We start from the raw sequence: 19083 nt of genomic DNA, 5'->3' as shown, positions 1-19083 counted from the left end.
CTTTTCAGTACAATTCAATGAGTAACCCCCAAGATCAAGTAACCTTGATCACAAGTTAACTTTAAGACATTTCATCTCCTCTCTTCCACAAGCAAATGGCCAACACAAATAATTAGAGGAAAAAGAATGCATTTGGATAGAAGGAGTTAATATGCACAACCGATAAAATGCCTTAGCATTATTCATTCCGTACTGCATCTTTGAAGTCAGAGTATAATTAATACCACTATTAGGCTAAAAATAAAACATTGGAAACATTTTTGCCCATTGTAAATTGACACAGTTTCCCAAAATACAATCCCTAATGAGGATGACCACAGAAACACCAAGTGATGTCTAATAAATAACATTGCACAGGGCATGCTTATGTATTCTTTTTAAAATTTAGAAGTACAGCACTGTATTTCAGCCATTTCAGCCCACGAGCCCATGCCGCCCAATTTACACCCAATCAATCTACACCTCCAGTACATTTTCCACACAGTCACAGTGAAAATGCACAAACTCCTTACAGACAGCATGGGATTCAATCACTGGCACTGTATAGGCATTGCGCTAACTGCCCAAAGCTGATATTTCAAAGCTGATATTTTGAGATTATAATTTCCAGTAATATTTGATTTGGTTGCCTGTGATAAATTCAGCAAGAAAGGGTTAGAAAAAAAATCAAAATAGTGAGCCAGATCACACTAATGAATCCCATGGTGAAATTTGAGTATTACAAAGAGGCTTTCATTGAATTGCCTATCCTCACAAGGGAGACATTCAAAACACACAACTTAATTGAACGGAACTCAGAAAATGCACCTAGACCTATATACATTTTGCTCTTCAACGTTGACTACATAATTCAGGGCTGTTTTCACTTCATTTTGATATGGAGCTGTGCATAATTCACAAACAATCTGCAAAAGACCATCCCTACCTATTCAACAATACTACACCTGCATTAGATGCCACAATTTAATGTGATTCATCAAGTAGTGAACCTCAATGGAGAGCCAGCAAGTAGAACATTACTCCACTTCCTCCCCCAATTGCGCAGTGGCCAAGCCTCGGTTTCCAGAAATGAACAAACCAGGTTCCTTGCCCATAGTTCTTAATATTAAATATATTTGCATAGTAAACTAAATACTCTAATTCTGGGCACCTGCTGAAACAAGTTACTGAAAATTATGCTTCAGTCCCATCTGCTCCAAATGTTAATGGTTCCACTTCAATATTCTCCTTCAAGGGACTTTCCACCATTGACCCAGAGTTACCAGCAAATTTTGGGCTTGTCTCCTCCACAGTATCCCCACCTCAAGAGTTTGCTGGTCAGCTGATCCACACCCTGTTGTAACTCCAATTGGAGAAAAATCAATGCCTCCTCACCTATTTAATGGCACTGCTCTGAAATGTGTGGCCCATTTCTTTTTTCTAACTTGTTTTGAAACCCATTGTGCAATGCAGGCATGGACAAGAATATCAAAAGGAAATCAGAATGCAACAAGTGATTGAATGTGGAGACTTAAAGGAGAAAATATCTTGAAGACAGAAATATTACAAAACCACCACTAAAAAAAATGAACATGTGTTACAAGACCACCACTAAAAAAAAATATGTGATCATAGCTAATGATGGGTAGACAGGAACAGGCAAAACAGCAATGGAGAATTAGAAGGATTCATTTGAACAGTAACTAGGCATTTGCAAAATATCCAGAATAGGAATCCATTTCTTCTATTCAAGTCTCAGTTATCAGCAGAATTTTGCCTTTGCTCCTCAACAGAATTCCAACGTTTATGTCTCAGCTCAACTGCGTCCTGCTGCATCTCAAAATATTGGGCTCAGTTCCTGTTGAGCAATGTTTAATCAAAAGAATCAACCCCTTCCCCAACTATTTAATGTGTTGCTGTAAAATTTGACCCAACTACATGTAACTACTTCAAGTCAGATTGGGTGTATCGACTGATAAAAGACGTTTAAGGACATGCCATCTGGTCTTGCTGAGCATCACACTTATCAGAACAATTAACTTAGTTTCATTGTATGTACTTCCTCTTCTTGACAAACATTTGGTGTTTCATCCTCAAATGCATTGACAGCTCAGTTTAGATTACTACATTTATTACTGTGACTATTCTTGTCTGGTGTGAAAACAATTGAAAGAGCTCATGGTCAGATTTGCTTCAAGTTTCAGATTAGAAACTATTTACTGTCATGTATTAAAACAGAAATGTAATATATGAAACTGCCTTTCATCTGTCATAAGGCAATCAAAGATTCACCATTAGCATTGCCCGGCACTGCTTACAATCAAAGAAAGAGAAACAAGAGTCACCAAGCTTCCATGGAATCTCCTCCAGCCAGAAAAGATTCCAGTTCAGTTCAGTTAAAACCATTGGCAACCTGTGACCAGATCCAAACCTCCGACAAGATGAGAAAACTTTCAGCACTCAGCACACTTCGGGAGCCCCTCTTGCCCTCAGTCGCCTCTAATTCCGGTTCTAATATCTGATTCTCATGAGCCAGACTCCAGCAGCTCACAGCCTGGTGTGAAGCCTGGACCTCAAGTCACCAACATCTTGCTGTCTGCGCGTGTCCTTCAACTAAAGAGCCCCTCGCTGGTCTGCTACTGCAAAACTCTGCATGCCAAACTGCATTAGTTTTTCAAGCTCTGCTGGGACCAAGGAAAGCTGCCTCAGGACCTTTGTGATGCCATCATCATCACCCTGTACAAAAACAAAGGCTAGAAATTAGACTGTTCAAACTTCAGGGGAATCACGCTGCTCTCCATTGCAGGCAAAATATTCGCTAGGAATCTCCTAAATAGAATAACTAGTGTCGCCGAGAATATTCTCCCAGAATCACAGTGCGGCTTTCGCGCAAACAGAGGAACTACTGACATGGTCTTTGCCCTCAGACAGCTCCAAGAAAAGTGCAGAGAACAAAACAAAGGACTCTATATCACCTTTGTTGACCTCACCAAAGCCTTCGACACCGTGAGTAGGAAAGGGCTTTGGCAAACACTAGAGAGCCTCAGATACCCCCCAAAGTTCCTCAACATGGTTATCCAACTGCACGAAAACCAACAAGGTCGGATCAGATACAGCAATGAGCTCTCTGAACCCTTCTCCATTAATAATGGCGTGAAGCAAGGCTGCGTTCTCGCACCAACCCTCTTTTCAATCTTCTTCAGCATGATGCTGAAACAAGCCATGAAAGACCTCCACAATGAAGACGCTGTTTACATCCGGTACCGCACGGATGGCAGTCTCTTCAATCTGAGGTGCCTGCAAGCTCACACCAAGACACAAGAGCAACTTGTCCGTGAACTACTCTCTGCAGACGATGCCGATTTAGTTGCCCATTCAGAGCTAGCTCTTCAGCGCTTGACGTCCTGTTTTGCAGAAACTGCCAAAATGTTTGGCCTGGAAGTCAGCCTGAAGAAAACGGAGGTCCTCCATCAGCCAGCTCCCCACCATGACTACCAGCACCCCCCCCCCCCCCCCCACATTTCCATCGGGCACACAAAACTCAAAACGGTCAACCAGTTTACCTATCTCGGCTGCACCATTTCATTAGATGCAAGGATCGACAACGAGATAGACAACAAGACTCGCCAAGGCAAATAGCGCCTTTGGAAGACTACACAAAAGGGTCTGAAAAAACAACCAACTGATAAACATCACAAAGATTAGCGTTTACAGAGCCGTTGTCATACCCACACTCCTGTTCGGCTCCGAAACAAGGGTCCTCTACCGGCATCACCTACGGCTCCTAGAACGCTTCCACCAGCGTTGTCTCCGCTCCATCCTCAACATTCATCGGAGCGACTTCATCTCCAACATCGAAATACTCGAGAAGGCAGAGACCGACAGCATCGAATCCACGCTGCTGAAGATCAAACTGCGCTGGGTAGGTCACGTCTCCAGAATGGAGGACCATCGCCTTCCCAAGATCATGTTTTATGGCGAGCTCTCCACTGGCCACCGAGACAGAGGTGCACCAAAGAAGAGGTACAAGGACTGCCTAAAGAAAGCTCTTGCTGCCTGCCACATTGACCATCGCCAGTGGGCTGATATCGCCTCAAACTGTGCATCTTGGCGCCTCACAGTTCGGCGGGCAGCAACCTCCTTTGAAGAAGACCGCCGAGCCCACCTCACTGACAAAAGACAAAGGATGAAAAACCCAACACCCAACTCCAATCAACCAATTTTCCCTTGCAACCGCTGCAACCGTGTCTGCCTGTCCCGCATCGGACTTGTCAGCCACAAACGAGCCTGCAGTTGACGTGGACATTACCCCTCCATAAATCTTCGTCTGCAAAGCCATTATTGAGGTCTTTCATGGCTTGTTTCAGCATCATGCTGAAGAAGATTGAAAAGAGGGTTGGTGCGAGAACGCAGCCTTGCTTCACGTCATTATTAATGTAGAAGGGTTCAGAGAGCTCATTGCTGTATCTGACCTGACCTTATTGGTTTTCGTACAGTTGGATAACCATGTTGAGGAACTTTGGGGGGCATCCGAGGCGCTCTAGTATTTGCCAAAGCCCTTTCTTACTCACGGTGTCGAAGGCTTTGGTGAGGTCAACAAAGGTGATGTAGAGTCCTTTGTTTTGTTCTCTGCACTTTTCTTGGAGCTGTCTGAGGGCAAAGACCATGTCAGTAATTCAACTAGATCTGATGAATATACAAATGGAAAGTTCGGTAATATGGCATTTAAGAAATTTCTACTCTGTAAATATCTTTTAAAAAAATTTGGTCACCAGTTCAAAAGACATTAAACTATCTTCCTTTAATAAATTTGCAAAATAAATAATACCTTTGATTTTCCCTGTAGAGAAGGATTAATCAATAATTGATGGTCAAAAAAAATAATTATGAGATAGGACTAGATAAAGCAAAGTTTTTTTTTTAAATAAAAACATTTCCTAAATTGGAACCAGATTCGCAATATATACTTGAGTATTGAATGAGATATATCCTTTTTAATCTTGGAAAAACTAAATGGAAGAGAGGTACCCAACAAAGAGGCCACTGAATACCACTGTATAGATTTCAATTCTAAAAATGTCGATAATGGACAATCCAATTTGTCAGAATTTTTAAAAAATCCAAAAAGTTAGAAAACAAATATTAACAGATTTTTTTTCTTCCAAATAAAGGAAGAAACTTTTGAGTCAATATTATCAAAAAAACTGGGATGAAAACTGGAATCGCTTGAAATAGATATAAAGGTAATATTAACATTTTAACTGCATTAATATGATCTATTAAATGATAAAGGAGACCACCTAGAAAAAGACAATCTCACATACTCAAATAGAGAAAAATTGAGTTTGTGGCAGTGTGAGCAATGCAAGAAGCACAGCCACCACGTTGAGGGCTGTTAACAACTGTTTTATTTGAATCTGGTGTGTGCTCCTTCAAGGGTAGCGTTGGTTCAGTCACCACGCTGCCTGGGGCACACGCCATGGGGAGGTTTGATTGAGGAAGAAACCCCCGACAGCTCCATCTTCCCACGGCTGCCCCACCACGTGGCGTTATAAGCGGTTCACCCTGAGCGAGTGCACCGCCACAAGTTTATATAAATCTTTCAATTGTTTAGTAATTTTAACCCTTAAGAATGTGAAATTATCTGACTATCTTTAATGGAACTTTAATGCAGATAGGGACCTGCATATTAATCAGAAAAAGTTCATTTTTATGAAGGTTCAATTTACATCCATAAAAATAGCTGAATTGAGAAAACACTGATAACATAGCTGGGATAGATCTTTTGGGATCTGAAATATAAACTAATAGGTCATCTGCATACAAGGAAACCTTATGAGTTACTCAGTTTCTGACAATACCTTAAGCCTCAAGAGTGTCTGTAAGGGTTATTGCCAGAGTTTCTAAAGCTAGATCAAATAGCAAGGGGCTAAGGGGACATTCATGTCTAGTTCCCCTATGCAGCCTAAATAAGGAGGATTTGTTATTAGTAACCACCATAGCTCAGGGGGTACTATAAATCAATTCAATCCATGATATAAAGATCTTTTGGTGATATTTTTGAAATATTCAATTGTTGCAAGAATCTATCCACTGAAATAGAATTATCAGGAAATTCAGATTTGTAAAGCTCTTCATAGAATTCCTAAACACTATTAATTTCAGCATGATAATTTACATATCTTTGTAATATGTCTTTTAGATGCCATTGCCTTCAGTTAAACAGCTAACAGCTCATCTGATTTCTCTCCATGTATGCAAAATTGAGATTTAAGTTTAAGTAGTTGATTCTCAATAGGGTGTTAATAATAAACCATGCTATAATGGGCATCACAGAATATAATTTGTCGATCTCTTTAATTCTGTTAGCGAGTACCTCCAGATAACTTTTAGTATGTTTACTAAGTCCAGCAGAAAAATAAATTATTGGTCCTCATAAAAATGCTTTATAGGCCCGTGAGTCTGACGTCTGTGGTGGGTAAGTTGATGGAAAGTGTTCTGAGGGATGGTATTTACAAATTTTTGGAGGTACAGGGATTGATAGGGAGTAATCAGCATGGTTTTGTCAGGGGTAGATCATGCTTGACAAACCTGATTGAGTTTTTCGAGGGGGTTACAAAAAAGGTTGATGAAGGGAAGGCTATTTAGACTTTAGTAAAGCTTTTGCCAAAGTTCCCCACAGGAGGTTAGGAAAAAAGGTGGAGGCATTAGGTATAAATAAGGAGGTAGTGAAATGGATTCAGCAATGGTTGGATGGGAGGTGCCAGAGAGTAGTGGTAGAAAATTGTTTGTCCAATTGGAGGCCGGTGACTAGTGGAGTTCCTCAGGGATCGGTCCTCGGTCCACTATTGTTTGTTATATATATTAACGATCTGGAAGTAGGGGTAGAGAATTGGATAAGCAAGTTTGCGGATGATACAAAGATTGGTGATGTTGTGGACAGTGAGGAAGATTACCGTAGATTAAAAGGTGATTTAGGAAGGCTGGAAGTGTGGGCTGAGAAATGGCTGATGGAATTTAATACAGATAAGTATGCGGTGTTATATTTTGGAAAGGCAAATCTAAATAGGTCATGTGCATTAAATGGTAGGCTATTGAGATGTGCAGAGCAACAAAGGGATTTAGGAGTGATGGTAAATAGTACCCTGAAGGCTGATACTCAGGTAGATGGTGTGGTGAAGAAGGCATTTGGAATGTTGGCCTTCATAAATCGGAGTACTGAATTCAAGAGTAGGGAGGTTATGATGAAATTGTACAAGGCATTGGTGAGGCCAAATTTGGAGTACTGTGTACAGTTTTGGTCACCAAATTATAGGAAAGATATAAACAAAATAGAGAGAGTACAGAGAAGGTTCACAAGAATGTTGACAGGATTTCAAGGTTTGAGTTACAGGGAAAGGTTGTGCAGACTAGGGCTTTTATCTCTGGAGCGTAGAAGTTTGAGGGGGGACTTGATAGAGGTGTTTAAGATTTTAAAAGGGACAGATAGAGTAAATGTGGATAGGCTTTTTCAGTTAAGAGTGGGGGAGATTCAAACTAGAGGGTATGGTTTAAGATTGAAGGGGGAAAATTATAAGGGGAACATGAGGGGAAATTTCTTTACGCAAAGGGTGGTAGGGATGTGGAATGAGCTTCCGGCAGATGTAGTTGAGGCGGGATCATTGGTTACATTTAAGGATAGACTGGATAGTTACATGGAGAGGAGAGGACTGGAGGGGTATGGACCAGGTGCTGGTCAGTGGGACTAGGAGGGTGGGAATTTGTTACGGCATGGACTAGTAGGGCCAAACTGGCCTGTTCTGTGCTGTAAGTGGTTATATGGTTATATCCCTAATTGCTAGATTGGATATTTCTTCAGTCGAGTTTGTTTGAAAAAAGAGATCTGATCTTTAATTTCTCATTCCCCTATGGACATTGCCCATAATGATCGAAAGCCAGCCAGGGTTACCAAGGGTTAATAAAAAGACCAAAAAGGAGATGGGTCAAAAATCATTTGAAACTAGTTACTAAATTAATGGGCAATGGAAGCCAACGAAACATTAAACCGCAAAAAAATGACTTTAATCATGTCTATCCATGGCTTGCCTTCGTGAACTAAGATTTAAGAAGGGGGCTGTCCACATCTGCTGCAGAGTCACTGGTGGCTGACGAGGCCAATGCAGGCCAAACATGCCCAGCCATAGTGGCTGCAAGGGAAATTCTTTTATGAGTTTGGTGCTGCTATGTCATGGTCCTTCCTCCATCTCCTTTTATCCTCAATGCCATTCCTGCATGTGTTCTCGAAGGAGGAGAGAGAACCTGACCCAAAAAGAACCATACAGTTGAAAATATTGAACAAAATAAATCAAATTAGACAAGTTTCAGGAGAACTAGTGGGAACCTCTCATTGCTGCAGTCAGGGGTTCCCACTTGCTTCAAAAGGGTATCAATCATCCTGGGGCCCAAGAAGAGTAGAGTGACCTGCCTCAACAATTATCACCCAATAGCGCTAACTGCTACTGCAATGAAATGCTTTGAGAGGCTGGTCATGGTCAGAATTAACACAAACCTAAGCAATGATCTGGACCCATTGCAATTCACCAATCATCACAATCTGTCCACAGCAGATGCAATATCGCTGGCTCTCCACTCAGCTCTGAAACACCTCAAAAACAGGAATTCATAAATATGGCTATTATTCATCAACTACAGCCTTCAATACCACTAATCCCCCAGTGCTGGTCAAAAAGCTACAAATTTTGGGGCCGCTGCAACTGAATCCTTGACTTTCTCATCGAAGACAACAGTCAGTACAAATTGGAAGCAACATCTCCTTCTCACTGATTATCAACACAGGTTCACTCCAAGAATGCGTGTTTAGCCCATGAATTTGTGGCCAGGCAAAATTCCAATATCATCTATTAGTTTGCCAATAACACTACAGTTGTCAGCAAAATCACAAATAGCAATGAGGAAGCATACAGATCAGATCAGCTCTGAATCATGTCACATCAACAATCTTGCACTCAACATTAGCAAAACCAAGGAAATAATGGCGGACTTCAGGAGGGAGTCAAGAGAACATGACCAGTCCTCATCAAGGACACTATAGTGGAGAGGGTCAAGAACTTCAAATAGCTGGGTGTCAACATCTCCAAGGATCTGTCCTGGAGTTTCTCCAAGTTGATGCAATCACGAAGGTGGCTCACCAGTGGCTTTACTTTGTGAAGTGCTTGAGGAGATTCGGTATTTCACCAAAGACTCTCAAAAACTTCAACAGGTCCACCGTGGAGAGCATTCTAGCTGGTTGCATCACTGCCTGGTATGGAGGTGCCAACTCTCAGGACAAGAATAAACTCCAGATCGTTGTTAACTCGGCCTGTGACATCACAGGCACCAGACTTCACTCCATTGAGGTCATCCACGAGGCGATGTCTTAAAAAATCAGCCTCTATCCTCAGACTCCCACCACCCAGGCCATGCTCTCTTCACTCTGTTACCATTGGGAAAAAGGTATAGGAGCCTAAAGACGAGCACTCAGCAGGACAAGGACAGCTTCTTCCCTGCTGCCATCAGATTCCTGAAAAATAAATGAACCAAAGACACTATCTTACTTTTTGTGCTCTATTATTTTTTTTTATATATTATTGTTGTAAGATGGATTACAATATGAATGATTGCACTATGATACTGCCACAAAATGCTAAATTCGTGACGTTTTCACTACGATAAATTCTGATTCTAAATAATTTGAAAAGCTCTGTTTAAGTACTTTTTTTTGCAGGTTCTAACAATGCTGAAGTCAGCCTTCTGAAGAAAACCTGGTGATCAAGGCTGATAAGTTTCAGATCTCGTGCTTTCAGGTAACAAGCAAGGTACAAGGCTGGACATCTTCCAAACTAAAGTAATAATCTAGCTGCCCTGTATCACGTTAACAGATCCTAGTGGCCAGCCCAGCTGCCTTAAGCAGTTCATCTGTTTGTCCTCTCAGAACAATAGCATGCTCTGGAGAAAATAACTTAGTGCAGTGGCAATAAAAGCTACCAATGCAAAAATAAAAGCCCCCTTGAGATCACACCAAAATAGTTCACATATCCCTCATGCCGATTTATTTTTCTTTTCTTGATGCACAAGCATGTACTCCTGCATTCAAGCCTTTGCAAAATATTTAATGCTATGGCACCTTATCTATTGCCAAACAACATCTTTACCACAAACAAATGGAGTCCAAGTTCTTCAGATTTGCATGTTTGGAACCTCGAAAAGTTATTTTCTGGGTTTTTTTTTAAAAAAACCTCACTTTCATTACAATTTTACTTTCCCTGTAAATTTCATGAGGTGAGTCAAGATGGTGAATAGAATAATGGAGACATAACTAAAATAATGTCTTGGAATAAAAACAGGAAAAAGGATTAAGTGGCTAAGATTTACACAAAGGGCAAGAATATATACACAAGTTGTGCAATAACAGGAAAAAAGATGAAGAGATGGAGAGGAGCAAGTGGTGAGAAAAAAAACGGAGAGGAAAATGCAAAAGGAAGTGAACAATGATAAAAAATGCAAATACCATATGGTGAATCGTGTTAACTCAATCGATGATATTTTCAACTATCATTAAACATTTGATAACAGTATCCATAAATTAGCATCTACATAGCCCTCAACACCCCCATGAAACTATTTTGAGTTCAGTATAGAGAACAGATGTTTTATCCTATAATTTAATGAAGCCAAACCAACTTGTTGACCATTCATCCATTAAAATCAAATGCATGAAGTACCGTAAATCTGCTCTCATTCAGAATTACCATGACAACCATCATAGGCTGCAGGATCAACCAACCAAGATTAGCCATGAATGTTAAGTTATTGTACCAATATTCAGCCAAAAATAACCTCAAACTTCTTGTCAACACTGCACTTAAATTTACTTGTTTCATTTCTTAAAGAAAAGCAGTCACAATCCTTGCAAAATCCTACCCCCAACATATTCAATTAGTAATCGTGCCCAAAAGAAAAATCCCCTCTTTACAGTCTTTGGAAAAGGCCGTAATATTAAGTTTGTAAAATTACAATACACTGTCCTGCTTATGCTGCCAAATTGAACCAAGTTCTTCTGGCATGAAGAAGTAAATAATCAGAATCAGAATTTAATGTCATGAACAAGTCATGATATTCAGTGCTTTGCAGCAGCATCGTTGTTCAGACATTCACAAAATCATTTTTACAACAATCAATTAAAAAAAATAGTGCATGAAAAGTAAGCCAGTGTCTTTGGTTCATTGATTATTCAGGAATCTGACGGCAGCAGGGAAGAAGCTGTCCTTGTGCCATTGAGTGCTTGCCTTTAGGCTCCTGTAACTTTTTCCTCAGTGGTAGCAGAGTGAAGAAGGGATGGCCTGGTTGGTGGGGGTCTTTGAGGATAGAGGCTGCTCTATAAAGAGACTGCATCTTATAGATGTCCTCGATGGAGTGAAGGCTAGTGCCTGTGACGTTGCAGGCCAAGTTAATAACGCTCTGAAGTTTATTCTTGTCCTGAGAGTTGGCACCTCCTTACCAGACAATGATGAAAATAGCCAGAATGGTCTCCACGTTACACCTGTAGAAAGTTTTGGCAACATACCGAATCTCCTCACGAAGTATAACCGCTGGTGGGCCTTCTTCATGATTGCACTGATATGGAGGCTTCTAGGACAGATCCTCAGAATCTGCTCAACATCCAGGAATTTGAAGTTATTGATCCTCTCCACCACTAAGCCCTCATTGGGGGCTGGGTCATGTTCCCCTAACTTCTTCCTGAAGTCCACCATCATCTCCTTGGCTTTGCTAACATTGAGCGCAAGGTTGTTGGCATGACACTACTCAACGAGTTGTTCTATCTCCCTCCTGTACCCCTCTTCATTGCCATTTGTGATTCTGCCAACAATTGTGGTGTCTTCAGAAAATTTATAAATAGCATTGAAATTGTGCCTGACCACACAGTTATGGGTGTATAATGACTAAAGCTGTGAGCTAAGCATGCATCTTTGAAGTGCACCTGTGGTGAGTGACGAGGAGATGTTATTTCCAATTCTTACTGACTGGGGTCTTCCGATGAGGAATTCAAAGATCCAGTTGCATAGGGGAATGCAGAGGTCCAGCATTTGTAGCTTCTTGACCAGCACTGAGAGAATAACAGTACTGGAGGCTGAGCTGCAGTCAATGAAGAGGATCCGTATGTATAAGTTGCTGTTTTCAAGGTAATCCAGAACTGAGTGGAGAGCCAAAGATATTGTGTCTGCTGTGGAGCGACTGTGATGATGGGGGAACAGTAAAGATGTCAAATTAGGTGTAAGAATTCTGCTACAAGCTGGTAAGATAGATTTTCAAACTGAAACTTTTCTAACCTCCAAAACACTAAAATAGAAATGCAAGCAAAAGAGATAAAGAATATAAGGAGCTTTAATATTTTAATGAAGCTGATGCAAATTATCCAAGGACCTAACCCGTCACCTTAAAAGGTTAATTAGATCAAAATAAAAATCTAATGGCAATTTTACTGTGACCCCAATTGCACAATCAGCCCCTTTTCCAAATTCCCATTACAGGTGGCATGATTTATGTCCCACTTTCTTTCCATCAACAAAGTACTTTCATCCAAGCTCAAAAACCTCCCAAATATTTTAAATCTATTGTGCTCTCTCCTATAGCCCTCAAAGTTCTGAATGAATCCAATTTCTGCAGTCCTTTTTTTTTTAAAATCGTTGTAGAACAACTTCCAGCCCAAAATCAATCACATCAGTGAAACAACTGACCAAACCATGCAATGCCTGTCGCATTCAAACCTTTGTTCTGTGAGACTACTTTTGAGCCATTTTTTTCATACAAAATGTCCAGTCTCAACCACTTCCTGCCCTTTTCTTGTCTACATTCTGCCACACCATTTAAATAAGAGGAACAATGTCCATGCAAACAGTGACAGTACTGCACTCCTGTTCTTTATTCACTTAACTGCAATTGACCGAGGTGTATTTTCCAAGTCAACAATGGAAAAATTGAAACAAAAATCTTTATAGCCAAGCCATCCTTGTCCAAGCCTGCAAAACACACTTCATTGTTAATGATTCTTGCTCCTCTAAAGACCACATTAATCAAGCAGCATTGCCCACACTCCAGAGGACAAGGCTACCAGTCCCCCCATCTTGACATTTATTTTACAGAAACAAATGCTTGCATTATTGTGTGATGCAGCAGTTGCAAAGCATCAGAACAGAAGTCAATACAGAGGATCATCAAAATGGCTGAGAAGATCACTGGAGTCTCCCTTTCCTTTACTGACAACATTCACCAGGATCTTGGCTTAAATAGGGCTCAAAGAATTGTTGAGGATCCTTTCCATCCAGCACACAGCATCTTTGACCCACTACCATTGAAGTGCATCAAAATCAGGACTGCCAGGCTGGAAAAATCATTTCTTCCTACTAGTTGTGAAATTAATGAACTCTATCTGGTCACATTTTCTGTCTCTTACAAATGAAATGAGTAAATTATTCCAAAATGTTTACATTTTATTTTATGTCATTATGAATACAAAGTGTGTGTGCACAGTGGTCTGGAAACCAGTTTCATCTGGTAAGTGCACAGTCAGAGGATAATGAACTTGAACTTGAAAGGGCTACCTTCTGCAGCATTGTTCACTTTTACCCCGAAATCGTCATGTCCAAAACCAACTACAGTTCTGGTACTCCACCTTCTTGAAATTTCAACTTTTTAAGCAGCTACAGGACATTCTGGAAGCAGGTGAACAGCCAAAAATTGTGGCTTATATGGGAAACAAAACAAGTCATTGTCTATCCTGAAGGGCCACCCCACAAATATGGAGCCTTGCATGACTGAGATGACCTTAAATTCATGCAACTGGGAAGGTGCAACATAAACTCACAGCTCAGTTTAAAAAAAAGTAATGATCCATTCATCCAGCAAAATCAATGATGTTCAACCTAGCTACAGATTTAAATGTATTATCCAGTCTTTCCCCCCTCCACCCCCCCCCCATCCACAGAAATACCAATAGCCATTTGCTCTATAAGAGGCAATTCCGAGGGAAGCAAGACACAGAGTCAGATTCTCACCAGCTCTGGCAGGGACTGCAGGACATTACATCCTACAAGGTGAAGCAGACATCATTTATGGTCACATTGAGAAGGAGAACTTAAGGGTGCCTATAAGAATCCCTATAGAGGTTGAAGACACTGTAATATGTCTCTGAGGCAGATGTCAGAAAATTATTCAAGAGGGAGCACCCTCACAAAGCATACCAGGGTACTGTGCCAACCAACTAGCTGGAGTGTTCAGAGATAATTTCAATCTCTCCTTGCTGTAGTCAGAGGGCATCAATCATCCCAGTGCCCAAGAGCAGAGTGAGCTGACTCAATGACTATCACCCAGTAGCATCACATCTACTGTTATGAAATGCTGAGATGTTGGTCATGATCAGAATTAACACATATCCAAGATCTGAACCCACTGCAATTTGCTTACTGCCACTCAGCTTTGGATCAGCTAGACAACAGCAACATATACATCTAGATACCCTTAATCGACTATAGCTCAACCTTCAACACCATAGTTCCCTCAGTGCTGGTCAACAAGCACCAAAACATGGGCCTCTGCACCTCCTTCTGCAACTGGATGCTTGACTATCTCATTAAAGACCACATTCAGTACAAATTAGAAATAAAATCTCGTTCTCACTATCAACACAGGCACACTTCGAGGATGTGTGCTTAGCCCACTGCTCTACTCACTGTTCCATAATGACTGCATGACTAGCCACAATTCAAATGCCATTTACAAATTTGTCGATGACACAACAGTGGTCGACAGAATAACAGACAGCAATAAGAAAGGGTACAGGAGGGAGATAATTCAACAAGTTGAGTGGTATCGCAATGTGGCTCAAAAGTAGTCTCAAAAGGAGCTGATTGTGGACTTCATGAGGAAATCAATAGAACATGAACATCAACAGGTCAGCAGAGGAGAGGGTCAATAACTTCAAATTCCTGGCTGTCAACATCTGAAAATCTGTCCAGGTGCCTCCATTTTGAAGGTTTACCAATGGCTATAATTCTTGAGGATTTTGAGGAGATTTGGTACGTCAACAAAGACTCTCAAAAATTTCTACAGGTGTATTGTGAAGAACATTCTGTCTTGTATGGAATGGAGGTGCCAATGCACAAGAGAGTTTTAAAAAAAACTCCAAAGAATTGTTAACTCAGCAGCGACATCACTGGCACCAATCTTTACTCCAAGAGGCAGAGTCTTAAGAAAGCAGCCTCTATCCTTAAGGACCCCACCACCCAGGTCATGCCCTCTTTGCAAAGTTACCATCAGGAAAGAGGTACAGGCGCCTGAAGACTCGCACCTGGCAGCACAAGGACAGCCTCTTCCCCATGATCAGATTTCTGAATGTACTGTGAACCATAGACATGACTTCTCCCATTTTCTTGCACTAATTCTTTATTTTTGAAATTAAATTTTTGCTGCAGCAAAACAATGAATTTTAGGACTTATTCATGACAATAAATTCTGAACTTCCAAAAACGTAATGGATACATTACATTACTACCACTGAATAAAACTGGTTCAATTTTTACTCAGCTGTTCTGATAAATAAAATTTAAAATATTTCAAAGAATTAACAAGAGTAACCAAGAGTTGGAAAAAAAGCTATAATTTAAAGATTATGAAATGCAGTGTAGACTTCTGAGACAACACAACCCACTGCACATTTCCATAAGCAATAAGTGTACCATGCAAGTCAAAGTACACAAATCAGTCCAATTCAAACAAGATCTTTAACTGCCTATTCTGATACTTCAAGTGACTTTGCAATTCTCTGAGCACAACCACAGGGTACCATTTCTACAACCAACATTTATTGCAAAAAGATTAAATTGCAATTGGCCCAATTTCCAACTTGTTGACCTTGATATGCACAGATTGGCTGTCACATTTGCACACAAGTTTGAAGAGAAATATTAAATGTTTTGTGGTATTCTGCAAATCTGATAAATTGATATGCAAATTCAATTAAATCAGCAAGGACAACTGAGCTCCGTGTTGCCTGTTATTTTAATTCTCCTTCTGCTCCCACTCTTGTCTGTCTGTGACCTCCAACCTTACACAACACAAGCATGAGGATTTGCACTTCATCTCCCATCCAGGCACATTGCATACCTCAAGTATCAGTATACAGATACAAAGCTTTCGATAATTAATTTTGTCCATATCAGAATCACTCACTCCTGTTGCAAGTCATGGATCTTTGCTATCAACTTATTTTCCAATATTAGTTCAGCATGACCCACAAGACATATCCCACTTTCCTGAATTTCATAACTTTTACATTCATGTTCCCACTTTCTCAATGCCCTCATTCATCTTTTGAACATTCTTCCCTTCCCACTTTTTTACTGCAACTATTGATGGATGACCTCTACAATTTAGCCCAACAGCAACACTGGTCTCTCCCCACTTATCAACTTAAAACTCACTCTTAACATTTCCCAAGTTCTAAGGACTTCAACCAAAAATGTCATCTCTCCACAGATGTTGGCTGACCTGCTGAGTAGAGCCTCAAGTATTTTCTATTTTTCTTTCAAGTTCATTCAATCCTTTCAAAATTACTCATGTAAATATGAGCAAAAGCCTTATTCAATGTCCGTTTCATCTGTACATAGTCCTCTCAATCACTTCCTCGTCAATCATGTTCAACTAATCTCTGGATATGATTAGAGCTCATCTTCGACAAAAATCGTCTCCATTATCCCAACTGTCACCAGGAAACACTTTCTGCTTCAGGTCCTTTAACAACAATCCCAAAAACACTCTTCTTCCCAAATACCCCAAAATGCTAATGTGCATTTATTATCCTTCAACTGTTGCAAAGCAACTTTCTTATTCTTTTGGAAAAAAAAACAATCTGCTGCAGGAACTTGGCAGGTTGAGCTACAACAGTGGGATGGATGAAGAATTAGTGTTTTCTAGTTCAAACCCATCAAAACTAATTATAAAAGGCAACATCTCATATTTCCACTTGCAAATTCTTCTGTGCCCTCATCCTTACAAATCTTGATATCACCATGCACCAATCACCAACTGTTCATATAATGAAGCTGATCTTTTACCTCTAACAGCCTGGTTTCAAATTTAATATCCCTTTCTTCTCGACTCTGTTAGAAAATTTTCTTCAAAGAATCCTTCAAAATCTTAAATCCCAATCAAGTCAACTTTATTCAGGGAATATTAGTCCATTGAATTAATTTTCACTATATAACCCTCTAAGTCACTAAGCAGCATGTTTTGATCTACATAAAAGGCTTTACATGTTCAGTATTCTGTTATGGGCCCAGAGGTCCCCAGCAGCAATAGAAATTCACCAAGACAAATGGTTGCTTAAACAAAAGTTGATTTTAATTATTTTTAAACATGAAAACAGGATCTAACTTTAACTTATTACTATTAACTTAACCCCCTTCTAATTCTAAGCACACATGTATGTAATGTGTTTATGTTCAGGAAAGGTCTTTGCTTTAATAGTCCAGTCATTCACTTTACACTTCTCCAAGTTCACTGGTATCAGGCAATTCTTGTACTGTGCACAGAATTTAACATTTATGAATTTTCACCAGGCCCTGGTGCTTAAAGGTAAATGGTTATCACTTAGGAAGGTTTTAGTTGGTTTCAGAGAGAGATTTGTCACTTGTTGGACACACACACTGATTTCCTCTGATCACTTCAGTGTCTTTCCAAAGAAACTTTTCCAATCATGGATTTTCCAAATGATAATCTCTTCTTCCAGGTCACCACAGAGTTCCTCTTGTTTCCCTTATTTCAGAAACATTCTAGCCAGCCAGTTCCTCTGGTAAGGACTACAAGGGTTTTCAACAGGCTGAACTCAGAACTCACAACCCATCTTCAAAATGAGGTTTTCAACATGCCTACCAGTTTGCCATGTTGTAGCCTCAAAAGCTGCTGCAGACTGATGAATCTCTCTCTTCCAAAAGAGAAATCATCTGTTTTTTTCCTCTCTCTGCTTGTAAAAGCCAAATAACTTCTTACAGGGCTCCAAAACCAATCTTTGAAAGATCTTATCAGCCTGAGTATGGACATTATCTATTTGCACCTTCTTTTGAAGTTCTTTCCAAAGCAGTTCCATTGTCTCTGCAAACTCACTCAGAGCCTGAATGTCTAACTTTATCAAAGCTTTTTCATTTTAAATGAGATGTGTTTTGTTACTCTGTGAAGTGACCTATATTGAACCCCCATAATTTCTTTTAAAGACATATCTCTCTCTCTCTCTATATATATATAGATATCTATATCTATATATATATATATCTATATATATCTAATACAACCCATAACAATACTGTATACTTTTATAGTGTTTTGCCCAAAACTGTACACCATACTGTTAGTAGTCTAAGCAGGTCCCTGTCTTCAGATAATGAAAGGTTACCAACTCCATTATACACAAACTTCATAATTATTCTTTTTAGACCTCTATTGTTCCAACTCAGTTTTTTGGTGGTCCCAGATAAATGCACATTTTACCAGTATCAAAATCCATATGCTACTGTGTGCCCTCCCATCTTAATCAGCCGATATTTATTCACAATTTTATTTTACCTTCATTACTTCTAATACCATCAATTCTTACACACTTGCAAACACAAATACATGATGCTGTATTATGCATTCATTCTCTCACCACTCTTCAAACCACACTCTGACTGATGGTCATAATCTAGGATGCAAAGGGGGATTTAAAATAAAATAGTGTCAAGTATCAACAATGGTAATACAGTATCAATGAACATTAACAGTGATGATAAAACCTAAATCTTCCTGTATCAAATGAAGTTCACCATACATTTAATTTCACTTGATTTCTCCACAATCCAAAATTCAGTCAGTTCAAAGAGAAAACACTCAACGCATAGTGAATGTCATCTTTGTCAATGATATCTCAGTGGACAAAACATTTACTCATGGATCTGGAGAAAACTGAGGAATTCTGGAAGGCAAAGGGAGATTCAAGGGACTAATGAAGTGACAATGTGACATCCAAAACTAGGTCAA

The 19083-nt window shown here is 39.9% G+C and overlaps 1 protein-coding gene across 19 annotated transcripts in view; it reads right to left on the bottom strand.

The window, feature by feature from the left end:
- The window catches only part of prom1a (prominin 1a), a 239385-nt gene that overhangs the window by 136503 nt on the left and 83799 nt on the right, over positions 1-19083 (bottom strand). The window contains exon 1 of one of the 19 annotated variants that reach the window (XM_069925147.1): positions 2411-2591. The exons of the other annotated variants lie outside the window; for them this stretch is intronic. The gene's annotated coding sequence lies outside the window, so the exon portion shown is untranslated. Of the gene's footprint in view, positions 1-2410; positions 2592-19083 lie in introns of those variants that run through there. 19 annotated transcript variants of the gene reach the window in all.

The sequence above is a fragment of the Narcine bancroftii genome, chromosome 3, assembly GCF_036971445.1.
Source record: "Narcine bancroftii isolate sNarBan1 chromosome 3, sNarBan1.hap1, whole genome shotgun sequence".
Lineage (NCBI taxonomy): Eukaryota > Metazoa > Chordata > Chondrichthyes > Torpediniformes > Narcinidae > Narcine > Narcine bancroftii.
This window is presented reverse-complemented; position numbering and strand designations above follow the sequence as displayed.